We start from the raw sequence: 13,682 nt of genomic DNA on the forward strand, positions 1-13,682 counted from the left end.
TGTTGGTGAGTGTTCTTGATCTGTGTGTCCATGATCCGATTAGTTGCAGCTTGTTCCATGCAATCTGGATTTAATTCTGTGGGTTTGAGCTGTTCTGCAATGTCGGATGTGTCTAGCAATGGTGGAAAGTATGGCCGAAGGCGGTCCACATTGAACACTGGGTACAGGCCAAGAAATGGGGGGATGCTGAGCTCAAATGCATTGTCTCCCATAGCCTTAGTAATGGTGTAAGGACCATATCGGAGTGGTCTCAATTTCCGATAGGCTCCAGTAAGGCGTTCCTTTTGCAAATGCAACCAGACTTTTTCGCCCACCTAAAACTTGTGTGGCACCCGATGTTGATCATGTCGCTGCTTGTACTTGGCATTTGATTTCTCAAGAATGTCATGGACCTGATGGCGAATATGTTGGATGCGCTCAATGAATCTGGTGGCCTTATCTCTTTCGGACTGGACATGAGCTGAATTCATGTGAGTAGCTGCAAGTGGCATGGCCACATCAATGGGGCATAGTGGCTGGAATCCCAAACCCACCTGAAAAGGGCTATGGCCAGTGGAGCTGTGAAGAGCTCGGTTGTAGCTGTGCTGAACATAGGGGAGGCTCTCGTCCCATGTGCGGGGATGCTTTGAGTTATACATGTGCAGAATGTGCACAATCATCCTATTGACCACCTCTGTCTGGCCATCAGTTTGAGGATGGAAGGCTGTGGACTTCGTGAGTTTGGTGTCCAGCATTGACCAGAGACTGGACCAAAATGCACTGAGAAACCGACTGTCCTGATCTGAGATGATAGACTGTGGGATCCCAAAGTTCACCCACACTCGTTCAAAGAAGAGTTTAGCAGTGGCTTCTGCTGTGATATTCTTCTTGTAGGCCACCATAATGGCCATCTTCGAGAACCTGTCGACGACCACAAAAACACAGTCATTTCCATGCTTAGTGGAAGGAAGGCCTGACATGTAATCCATGGAGATGGATTCCCAAGGTCGACTAGGGGTAGGCAACGGGGTATAGAGGTCGTGCTTCTTAATGGTCGGTTTGGCAATGGCACATGCAGTACATGATCTGATGTACTTCCCAACATCCTGTCGAAGATTCGGCCAATCGAAATAATTTTGCAGTACTGCCACTGTTTTCTCGACCCCGAAATGCCCAGCAGTCCGACTGTAGTGTGCTTCCCAAATCATCTTGGCACGCTCGCTTGAAGGAACACAAAGGTGACCGAGGTGGCATAATAGGGCATCCTGGAGGTGAAAATCTGCAACACGCCGACCCTCCAAGAGTGTCTGGTATGTGTGGCCGAATTCTAGGTCGCTTTTGTAGAGAAGTGGCCAATCAGAAGTGTGACCACAAGAGTTGAGCACAGTGGTTAACGCCATGATCGGTGGTCGACTGAGGCAATCTGCAACATTATTGGTGCTGCCCTTCTTATACTTGATATTCAAGTGGAACTGTTGCAGGTATGTAGACCACTTCTGATGGCGATCATTCTGCAATTTCCCTTGGGTCTGTATGAACTGTAGGGGTCGGTGGTCTGTGTGGATGACCGTTTCTTTCCCCAAAATGTAATGCTTCCATTGTCGGCAGGCCTGTACAATGGAATACATCTCTTTATCATAAGTGGGGTACTTCTGAACTGTGTCTGAAAGTGTTTCACTGTGATATGCCACTGGATGTCCATGTTGAGTAAGGACTGCCCCAATAGCATAGTCAGAGGCATCTGTCTCGACCTCAAATGGTTGTTGTAAATCTGGTAACGCGAGCACTGGTGCCGTGCAGAGGCGATCCTTCAACTCCATGAATGCCTTCTGTTGAGATTCAGACCAAAAGAATTTTGCTTTCGCCCCTCCCTTGGTGACCTGACTCAAGGGCCAAGAAATATGAGAAAACCCCAACACAAACCTGCGGTAGAAGTTGGCAAGACCTAGAAAGCTGCGGAGCTCTGTTAGAGTGGTTGGAGAGGGCCAATCCCGAATGACTTGGATCTTGTCTGGATTGACATGCACCCCCTGTTCATCAATGATGTATCCCAGATACTGAACCTGGGTCATGCCAAAAGTGCATTTCTCCAAATTGGCACATAGCTTGTGTTGCCGCAATGTTTGGAGAACCTGTCGGATGTGGTGGAGGTGCTCTTCCCAACTCTGGCTGAAGATCAGAATGTCATCCAAGTATACTACTACAAAGGAGTTGGTGAATGGCCGCAAGATGTCATCCATTAGCCTCATAAAGGTTGCAGGAGCATTCGTCAATCCGAAAGGCATGACCAACCATTCGAAGAGGCCCTCCTTGGATTTGAAGGCAGTCTTCCACACATCAGAGGGTTCGATTGGTACCTGGTGATATCCTGACTTCAGATCGATCTTGCTGAAATATTTCGCCCCCTTTAGTTGGTCTAGGAGGTCATCAATCCGCGGGATCGGGTACCTATTACGGACAGTGATCTTGTTCAGCGCCCGATAGTCAATACAGAGTCTCCACGTCCCATCCTTCTTCTGTACCAACACGATCGGGCTCCCATAGGGCGATGAACTCGGACGGATTTGACCTTTCTGCAGGAGCTCCTGAATCTGCCTCTTGATTTCATTGTTCTCCAGAACGGAGCGCCGATAAATTGGTCCATTGGGTAGCGTCGCACCTGGGGTCAGATCGATGGAGTGCTTGACTTGACAATGCAGAGGAACCCCTGCCGGGGAGGTGAAGATGTCCTCGTACTCCTCCACAATCTTGTCCATCTGTAGTTGTCGTGCAGAGGGACCCCGTTTGGAGGCCGCGGCCACTGTCTTCTTCTTTCCTTGAGGGCGTATCATCAGGAAAACAAATTTCCTGGTTTTGGAAATGATCTTACTGCATTGTTTTGCAGTAATCAAAGAGATGGCGGCAGGTGGTGCTACCTCTGGTATCCTGAAAAACTTATTTCCCAATGTAATAATAACAGCACGGGGCCTTGATTCATACACAGCATGTCGCTTCCACAAGTATGGTTGTCCTAGTAATACATCACAAACTTCAAGGGGAGCAATGTCACACAATACCTCATCCGTGAAGGGCTTGATGTTGTATGGAAGGCGACACTGCTGGCTCACGCGAAGATCTCGTCCTTGGTGAAGCCACCCAATGGTGTATGGTTGTGGATGTGTTGTGGTCGGTAAGCCCAACCGCTTCACGACCTCTGCCGAAATGAGGTTCTTTTGACTCCCGCTATCAACAATGAACTGTATCGGGGAGCCCTTTACCCACATCTGAGAGTGGAAGAGACGCTCCTCCTCCTCTGGGTCTTCGGGTTCATTTTTCTGGATCTTTGCGGTAGAAACAGTGGCGCTGGGATCCGCATCAATGATTGCTTCCCTTTTTCATACCCCTTATCGGGTTCTGACTCAGAGTCAGAACATGCATCTGATTCTGAAACCTTTATCTTAGCCACCAGTGACTGCTTGGCCCGACACTCACTTGTGTTGTGAGTGGAGCTCTTATGGAACTCGCACCATTTTCCAGTGTCCTTTCTCGGCTTCGCGGCGCTGTTCTTTGCTTGCAGCTTCGGCTCGTTGTCTTGGGCTGTCCCGCCTTGGCTTTGTCCTTTGTTCTGTGGTTTCGGGGCACCTTTCCCCTGCTTTGGATTCGCAGATCCAAAGTCTCGCTTCTTTTGTTTAAACTTCTGCTCGACCTTGACGGCATATCGGTATGTTGCGCCGAGCGAGGGGATGTTTAGGAATTGTATTTCTTCCTGGATGTACTTGTGCAGGCAGCCACGGTATTTGAGTATCAAATGTTGCTCTGAATCCTTGATACCCAACTTTGTGCGAAGGGTATGGAAAAGATTGGTGAACTCCGGTACGTCTTGGTCCCTTCCCTGCCGCAACGTGGTCCACTTTATGTATTCATCCTCATAGCTTCCAACAGGGTAGTACTGCTCCTTGATGGCATCCCGGAACGAATCCCAGGTGGGTGCGGCTGAAAATAGTGAGCCAGTACTTTCATCCTTCTGCTCGCAGTAGGTTTCCCACCAGTCCTTGACGTGGGGGGCTGCTTTGAGGAGAGCAAAAACAATCTTTTCCCGACTCGAAAATTCATGAACAGAAAAATAACCCTCTAGCAGATTTAACCATTTATCTACGGCATCTGCGTCTATCTGACCCTCGAATATGGGGATTTCAAAATTAACTTGTACCTTAAAGGGTGTGGCGTTTCCAGAGTAGCTGCTGGAAGCCGATGCGTTGCTTCTGGGTAGCCGCTGAAGGATCTAGGCAAAGTTGTCCATCATCGCGTTCCATTGTCGCTCGAGGGCTTCTTCGAGCAAGATTTTGATGGGATCTCCTACCCCCTCGTCTTTCTTCTCGTCCGCCATGGGAGGCCGTCGGGATTTGCGAGGCTGGTCTTGCAAAGGTTCAACGAGTTCAAGCCCTAACTCCTTATATCCCGACCTTGTTGGGGACATGCAAAGAAAAACAGAGAAAAAGCAGACCGCTCTGATACCACTGATCCGGATTTAAACAGGAACGCAACAAATTATAGAGATAACCATATACACAAAGATGCAGCGGAAATAATACTTCATTTCATTAATGGAAAATACTGAAATATGCTTACAACCAGAAATGGAAATAAACCAGCTAGGGCGATGGTAGCTTATCTCTGAGAAGAGATGTGATGGCTACATGCCTCTGAACTGTCTTACAATGAGGCTCGAAGGCCTATTTATTTTTGAGAAACAATGAAAAACCCTTAACATTCCAAAACCTAACCCTAGGAGATGAAACGCCAAACTGTGGGCCCCGTTTGGGGTAAATTGGTACACCAACTTCCCGGGGTCGTAACTTTGGCATATGATCTCCGTTTGACGCATACAATAGCTCGTTAGAAAGATCTATCCGAGTACTACCATTGTTGGAACGGGCAACATCGGTCCATTCCATGGACCCATGTTGCCCCCAAATTCCCCAAAAAACGTCGTTTAGGGCCTCAAACCGGCTCTGGAAGTTCAGGACCCGAAAAACTGCTAAAAATAGTAAGTTGTGCTACAATTAAGGAAACTGAAAATGCTGAGAAAGACAATGGTGGGGGTCCAGGTGGACTTGGCAGGTGGCCACCAATATCCACCTGGATCAAGAGATGACAAAGCTAAGTCTATTATTGGACTTGCTCTTTCTGATTCGCAATTACATCATGTAGATCTTACTAAAACATCAAAGGAAATATGGGAACATTTGGCTCAATTGTTTGGTGTAAAATCTACAAATGCAAAATTTTCCCTAAAGCTACAATTATTTAGCCTGAAAATGAATGAGGAGACATCTATGTCCAGTCATATAAATAATCTAATGTCTCTTTTAAGACAATTAAGTGAAGCTGGGACACAGGTGGAGGATGAAGATGCTAAAGCTGTATTATTAAATAGTCTTCCTTCAAGTTATAGTAATGTTGTTTTTACTTTGAGTCAAATATCTACACAAACATTGCAAGAGACAATTGCAGCACTTCTGGGGGAGGAAAAGCGACTGAAACCAGAGGATGCCGAAGAGAACCCTCATGTAGAAAATGCCTTGTGGACAAAGTCAAGGATGAGAAAGAAAAATGCAAACAAAGGTGACATTGAATGCTACTATTGCAAGAAAACTGGGCATACAACGTGGAATTGCAGAAGTCGTGCTAGTGATGTGTTAAAAGGGAAAGAATCAGCAAATATAACCACAGATGAATACCAATGGAATTCTGATGATGAAGAGAGTGAATCTATTAAACTTTTTTAATATAACTAGCAGTTCAACTATGTGTCTGATGCCAGTAGTTAAATATCAAGTAGCAGTACGGCTCAATATGGATGGTTGTCCAGATAGTATGGCAGTTGTGGATCTAGGGAAGGATCCCTCATTAGTGGTAGACGTGGTGGTTTCCTAATGAGGTTATGTGACAGATTGGGATGTTGTCCAGTAATTGACTTCGGGAGGTCCTTGATTCGGGAGTTGAGGAAGGGAACTCGGGAATCCAACTTGCCAACTACACCTTTTCGAGGGTTATGAGGCAACTTGATGGAGCATCTACTGATAAGCTTGATTATTTTGTTATTTTCATGTAATGTAATCATTAAGGGGGGATGTTGGAATTAATGCTTACATTCCATATTTGAGAAATTGGTTTGTGATGGTTGAGAAATTCTCTCAACCACTCTCTCTAAATTAGGAATAAGTTGAATCTCAAAAACTCTATTTAATAGAGTGATCTGAATGTAATCCGTGTGTGAGTGTGATTACACATTCACCATTTGTGCTTAATATATTTGTGTTTCTGCAACTATGTATGATTTAGCCTTTATTTATCATGATATAACTTACTTAACTCAACATTAAATAAATTCTTGAAACTAAAAAATCTTGAAAATCATATAACTTATTTAACTCAACATTAAATAAATTCTTGAAACTTTTTTTCAAATCTATCAACAAAAACAAAATCCTTAACTAATTATTTTCTAACATTAAATTAACATAAAATATGTGGTATACTATAAATATCTTATTCTAAATTATTATAAAAACAATTCTATTTAAATTATTTTCCTTAAAAAATAGTATTAATAAACGCATAATAAAAAATTATTTGTTTTAAACTATCGAACTATTATAATAATATTTATAAAAAAAATTAAAATTTTAAAATATATGCCTTTTCATTTTTAATAACAAAATTTAATAACCCATTACTTGAGAACTAATAAAAGTTGAACATAGAATAAGTAATCTATTGTGAAACGTGATCCGCATTTACTTTTTATGAGATGGTGATAAGACTTTAAAGACACTTTATAAGCAATGACACTTCACTTCAAATATTACTTATAAGCTCTTCATTTAAAATGTCTTTTCTTAAGGTAGGTAGAAATATTGAAACATTTATTATATTAAAGGGCTGTAGCATCATACTCGAGAACAATTTTGAAAAGTCTATATCTAAACAATTTTATATAGGATACTTTGCAATTGATTATAAAAAGCATTCCACCTTTTTCTTATAGGTTTGTTTCACATAAACTCCTAAATTCCAGATGACTTTAGAAAATATTTATTTATTAAAAAAATTGTTGTTTTTCTTTTGATGGACATTTATGTGGTGGAGTGTTGTTCCTCAACATTCATTGTTTTCTTGAGATGATTTTTTTTTCAATCTTTAACTCCAAGTTACTAAGAATTCTTGAATTCTTATTGTTCAAAGCAATGGAGGAGTCTTTATCAAGATTGAGTATTAAGTTTCTTAGCATATTGCACTAGACTTCTAGAATATTCATCTTTTATTTCTGTTGGACCATCACATTCATCATTTTGGATGTGTGTTGAGCTATATAGAAATGTTTATTTTCATATATCTTGGTAGTTAATGAAAATAATTAGACTATATTGTATTAGATGTACTCTTTATGTCTCTTTAGAGTCCTTTTGAATTCCGTGATTTTTTTGTATTTTATGGTTACACACAACACCAAATCAAATAAATAACTAGGCTAAACTACCAGTGTAGATCTATTTTAACTCTTGATTTATCATGCGTTGAGAGGGATCAAATCCCTTGGGGTGAAAACCTCATTTTAGAGTGCAAAGCTTGAGCAGAGCTTTGTACCTCGAGGGATTTGACCTCCCTCGACACTTGATATTTCTAGAGTTAAGATGGATCTAAGATAATTCTAATCACGAGCAACATCATGAAATTATTTTATAATCATCATTATGTGTATGCATATGTTTGAGATGAACATGATCTCTGATCAATCCAAACAATAACAAAGTTATAACAATATGTTTAGTGACAAGGACATTAAATCATAAAAAAATGAATGGTTAAGATATTGAATCATTCTTAATCTAGTGATGGCTCAATGTCAATCTATCTTCTTCAATTTTTATTATAATGACACAATTTGTGGATGATAAAACCTATATTTATGTAAATGTTTGAAATGAATATGATCATTCTAAATTTATTTAGTTTCCTTAGTTTGATGAGATGATAGAGAATATTATTCATAAGTATATTTCAAAAACTGCATGAGTAATAAGTTGAATAGAAATAAAACCAGTCTAGATCCATCTTAACTCTAGATGTACCAAGCATCGAGATGGATCAAATCTCTTGATATGCAAACCTATTTTAGAGTGAAAATAGATTTGATACCTCTTGACACTTGGTAGATCCCGAGTTAAGATGGATCTAGGTTGGTTTAGGAAGTAATTGATATTTTTATTCTATTTTTTTTTTCAATTAATTTTTTTCTTTGAATATTGAATATTTGGTTATATATAACATTAAAATATTTGATTTTAACATTTTTTTCTATATATAAATATATATGAAGTTGATATCAACATAAATTAATTAGCATACATCTTCAAATAGTTTTTTTTAAATCTTGGGTTGAAATAATTTTGACTACAAGGTTTAAACATTTTACTCTTTTTTTTTTTACTTCTAATTACTTATTTCCTTTTAAAGTTATGGAATTATATTACGTTATGTGGACATCAAAATATTTTATTTATGATTGAGATTGAGTGAAATATTTTTACCACATTATGTTGTAATACGAACAAAAAAATCGAGTTAACATAGTGAGGTTGAGATTATTGATGTTTTATAATGCTTTTAATTAAAACTAACTAAACATACATATTCATTTTCGTTTTTCAATATAGCCAACATTAGTTTTTTATTTAGAATCTTTTTCTTTTATTTTTTTTTAAGAGGGACACGTGTCAACTCCACATTGAGCACGAATGAAATTACACATCACCCTCATACTCGGTTGTAGAATGCACCTCTCGGTGCAATAACAACATTGAATGATAAAAACATGTACTTTGAAATTAATGCATGTACATATAAATCATTACACTAATTTTAATGTGCATATCAATTTCTATTTCCATTCAATATACATATATATAATTGTTGATTTCAGTGTACATGTCAGTTTTAATTTCTATTCAATTTCTATTCAACTTCTGTTACTATTTCAATATCTTAGTATCTAAATGTGTTGATTCATTAATGATGAAAAATGTACACTTAAATTTGTATTGATTTCAGTGTACATGTTAGTTTGTAAATGTGTTGATTCATAATTGATGAAAAATGTACATGGATATCAATGCATTGATTTTAGTATACATATAAATTTCAATGCCAATTTCTATTTCTATTCCAATTTCTCTTCACATTCTAATGCATTGATTTTAGTACACATGTCAATTTCTAGATGTGTTGATTTATAAACAAGTAGTCTTTAAGTGCAACTTTTTGGAAAGTTTTCTGGTTTATTTTCCAATCTAATTTGTCTACAATCCAATAGAGATTCATTGAAATCACAAGTTTGACAAGTAAACTATTCATAATCGAAGTTCCCTAGGGGTTTTTGAGAGCGTTGAATCCATATATATAGTCAAAAAACCAGTTTAAACGACACAAATCAAGATTTTCTACAAAAAAATTCAACAAATTTTGGCCAGAAATCCACCTGAAACTCCAAAAAGTTGCACTTAAAGACTACTCTAATTTAGAGATGATGAAAAATGTATAAAGAAATCAATGCATGTGCACTGAAATCAAGTTTTCTTAGAATTAGAAAGAATTTATTTATTTATTTTATTTTATTTTATTTTATTTTTCTTCTGAGTAAAACTAATTCTATTAACAAGGAAGAGAAATATTTACATAGAGACCGAAGTCAGCACACTGCTCTGATAAGAGGCAGAACTTTCAGGAAAAAAACAGGTAAGAAGACCAAGTTTAGAACCCACGCAGGGGACCGAGATGATACTCTTCTGGTTCTTCATAGTGAACAAAACATCAAAAAAACACAGGAAATCCACAACATAGTTAACATAGCAAACTTGCCCGGTGATAGCCAAAGCATAACCAAAAAGATCGTCGCCAATGAGAGCACGCTAGTTAGCTTGTGGTTCTTCCACAATACGGCACCATCCGAATTCTGGCTCACCCATCGTTGGAGCAACGTTCTGATCAGAGGGACCGGGGTTGACAGGCAGCATCTCCGCATCCTGAGTGCTGCAACCAAGAGCATTCTGAACTTGCTGAGGTGCCATACCAATTCCAAGCTGAATAGAAGGAGAAGGACCAGAGACTGCCCCCAAGCCTCCCGAATGAGAGTCTGAGTCCTCCATCTGTTTAGTCTCATCGAAAGCCACTGTTATGTGGGCCGTTATCCGAGGCCAATGCAGGAAACTGTTGAAAGAGAAAATTGTAGAGCCGGTCGAGGAAGGAGGCCCGCGGTAGTGACTAGAGGCACGACGCCGCCCTCTCCCACTGCGAGTGCCGGGATATCGACCAGTAAACACTTCACTAGAGGGGGCAGGCGAATCCAAAGACGAGCTTGTTGGAGCGCACCGGGGTTGGCCTCTACGGCACCCCATTCTTTGTCGAATTCGAGCCATCTTTGAGGGAGCGTTAGATAGGATGTGGACAGGTTGTGCAACTATATGGCAAGCAGAGCAACAAAGACACGGGGACCAGGGAGGGAGCCTGCGAAAGCCTTTCGCCAGCGGAAACAAATTGAGCACAGAGTGATACTTTCCAGAGTGAAAACGAGCAACCTTTGGATTAACAGGACCAATCTCCCACCCCCCAGTGTCAAAGACCAGGCCTAAGACCAAATGATTGAACAAGGGGACAGAGGCTGTGAAGGAACTACTCAAAAACCACCCACCAAAGCCAGAGGCAAGACCTGAGACCAGGTGATGAAAAGCCGACACGAAGACCACCATACTATAGCCCAAAACCCCCAGAGGAGAGAGAGGAACAACAGGAGCTGCCCTTGGATGGCCGAGCTAAGCTTCAGAAAGGCTTTCCTCGGAAAATGCCAAGAGACTACAGAGAGAACCGTAATTTGAGCAGAGGCGAGGGGATGAGCCAAAGGAGACAGCACAAAAGGCTTCAACGCAAACCCAGAGCCGAGCCTTGCCTTAAACTTGCCAGACATTTCTCGAGAAACCACTTCCATAACTACAGCATTGAAGATCGCCGTCATCTCTTGCAGGTTGGAGCGTGTGGAGGGAAGAGTCATTGCAGAGGACAGGAAGAATGAACCAAGGCCACCTGAATGAGAGCTGTTATGACTTGCCTTGCGCACATGCCAAGCGCTCTCCCATTTACAAGTATTTAACACTACGTACTGGGTGGGAGGTGTCGAGCTACCTCGCCCCACCACAGTCTTTTCACTTTGAATGCCGCATCAGTCACCCGCATCCGGGGGAATTAGAAAGATTTGTTGAGTTGCATGTCTATACCTATTTTTTTTATTGTCAAAGGGACATAAATGATATTTTTATACATTAATAAACTAGCAGGTATTCATGAGCTTTGATAAGCATGTGACTACAAATGGTGTTTATCTTCCTTTTCATTGTCTTTGTGTTTATTGTAATGTTGTTAGTCTGTGTAGTCTAGTGAATCTTGTTGGTAGATTATGTTTAGAAGACAATGAAATTTTCTTAATTCTAATTCCTCTATTCAAGATTCAAACTCCATCTCATGCTTTGGATAAATATACGTAGCTTCTTCTTCCAAGTAATTTATTAATGCATCCATCGCATGGTTTGGATAAATATATGTAACTTCTTCTTCAAAGTACTCTATTAATGCATGTACAGTGAAATCAATAAATTGATTTCAATGTATATGTCAATGTTTATTTCTATAGCAAGGGCTACAATCTTACTACAATGTTGGTTAAAACTACTAATTTTCATATTTAGATTTGGACCTAGTTTACTTAAATGATTACTTCAATATTTCAACATATTCATTGACATTGAACGGCAATGTTTTATATCCAACAACACTAATATTCTATATTCAATAACAATATGCAAGCCTTACTTTCTATAGATGGTTTCTTATCTCTTTGTTTGTGTAATCTACCCTTTGGTGAAGCCAAATCCTAATGTATTACTTCAATATCTCAACATCTTCATTTACATCTAATGACAATGTTTTATATTCAATAACAACTTACAAGCCTTGTTCTTTGTAGATGGTTTATTTTTTCTTTGTTTGTGTAATTCAATCTTCATTAAATCCAAAAACTAAGGGATTAAAATTATTTATTTTTAATTTCACATTTTTCATTTTAAATCACACATTCTTATATTAAAATTTATATCTACTATATCTTTATTTTTTCATTTTTATATTTTATTACCTTAAACACTATTCTTCTGTATTATCGCCTCCAGTTATTATTATTATTTTTTCTATATTTTTATTCTTACTTAATAAATCTATATTCTACTCTTTACTTTCTTCTAGTTTGCTCTTTACCTATATTTCTATTCTTTCTCCTATTTTTCTTTTAAAACTCATTTTATACCTTTATTATTTATTTTTGTTTATCTTTATATTTTTCACTACTATTTTTGCATTCATCCTATTATTTATTATTCTTTTTCCCATAGGAAAAAACCTGTAGCTTTTATTAAATAAAATAAAAATTACATTTTCTAAACACACATAGTGTGTATGTTGAAAGAAACACGAACAGGGCATGGCTGTACATTAGAGAGCATAAATATGAGCATATAAGGTTCTAAAAATGATCATGAACCACTGAGCATATGCCAAGAAATTAGTGAGAAAAAATTGAGAAAAAAGAAAATTTATGGATGACAATTAGAGCTTATTTTTTCCTTTTTACCCTTCTTTCCTTGCACCTAATGCCACCCGTTTGGATCTAGATAAACTAGAACCAAAGCTAGTTCTCATCCCCCATCAAGGTGTGGGGATTCTTTGTCTAAATCTGGGCACTCTAAGGTATGTGTTCATTTATTGCCTCCTTGTTAAAATTGGAAACTAGGACCAAACACCATGTGGGTCATCTTATTCATGGCTGATAATATTTTTATTAGATTCCTCTCATCGAGAGGTGTAGGATTGATCTAAAGATCATCCGATTCCGATAAGTATTTATGGAGATATGAATTTATTTTGATTATGGAATAATTATCAAGTCGACCAGCAACTCATGCAGGCTCAGAAGCCCAACAGTCGCATCTATTCAATCATCAACAGTTGTTTATAAATACAAGAGATTTTTTCCTCATTTGGACACACTCATCTCATCACATCTCTCTCTCTCTCCTGTGAAAAAAAGAGGCTCGTCTCCTACTGCACAGAAAGAGACTCTTCTCTCACATGTGTGGAAGGAAGGACGCAGATTTAGGGCTGCAACTCCAGATCGGAATTTTGACCAGAGTTGACCATGTTTCTCTCTCTTTGAATTGCACTATAGGTGGATCAGACTCTCCTTTGAATGCCACATTTTTTGGTGGTGGAATCAAGCCGATCCAACAATCGGTTTGCAAGATATTGTCTGCCCTAGTTGAGGGTTTATCTAGGGTTTGCTGCTGCTAATGTAAATCAGATTTATGTACTATTTCTCTCTGTTGAATTATTGAAGATAAAGGAAGATTTGATCAAAGGGTTTCCCCACATTGGGGTTTGTCCCTGGCTAGCTACCACATCTTGTGTCTCTTGTCTTGGCTTGTTTTCTGTCGGTCATTTAATGTTCTATCTGCACTTTACTTTATGTACATGTGATTACTAATCTGTGGATAATAATAAGAAAGATAAGTAAACTGCTATAAGCATAGAACATACCATATTCTAACATGGGATCAGAGTTG

The sequence above is a fragment of the Pinus tabuliformis genome, chromosome 4_2, assembly GCF_031772625.1.
Source record: "Pinus tabuliformis cultivar Carrire ecotype Pingquan chromosome 4_2, CPIR1, whole genome shotgun sequence".
In the NCBI taxonomy this organism is placed as follows: Eukaryota; Viridiplantae; Streptophyta; class Pinopsida; order Pinales; family Pinaceae; genus Pinus; species Pinus tabuliformis.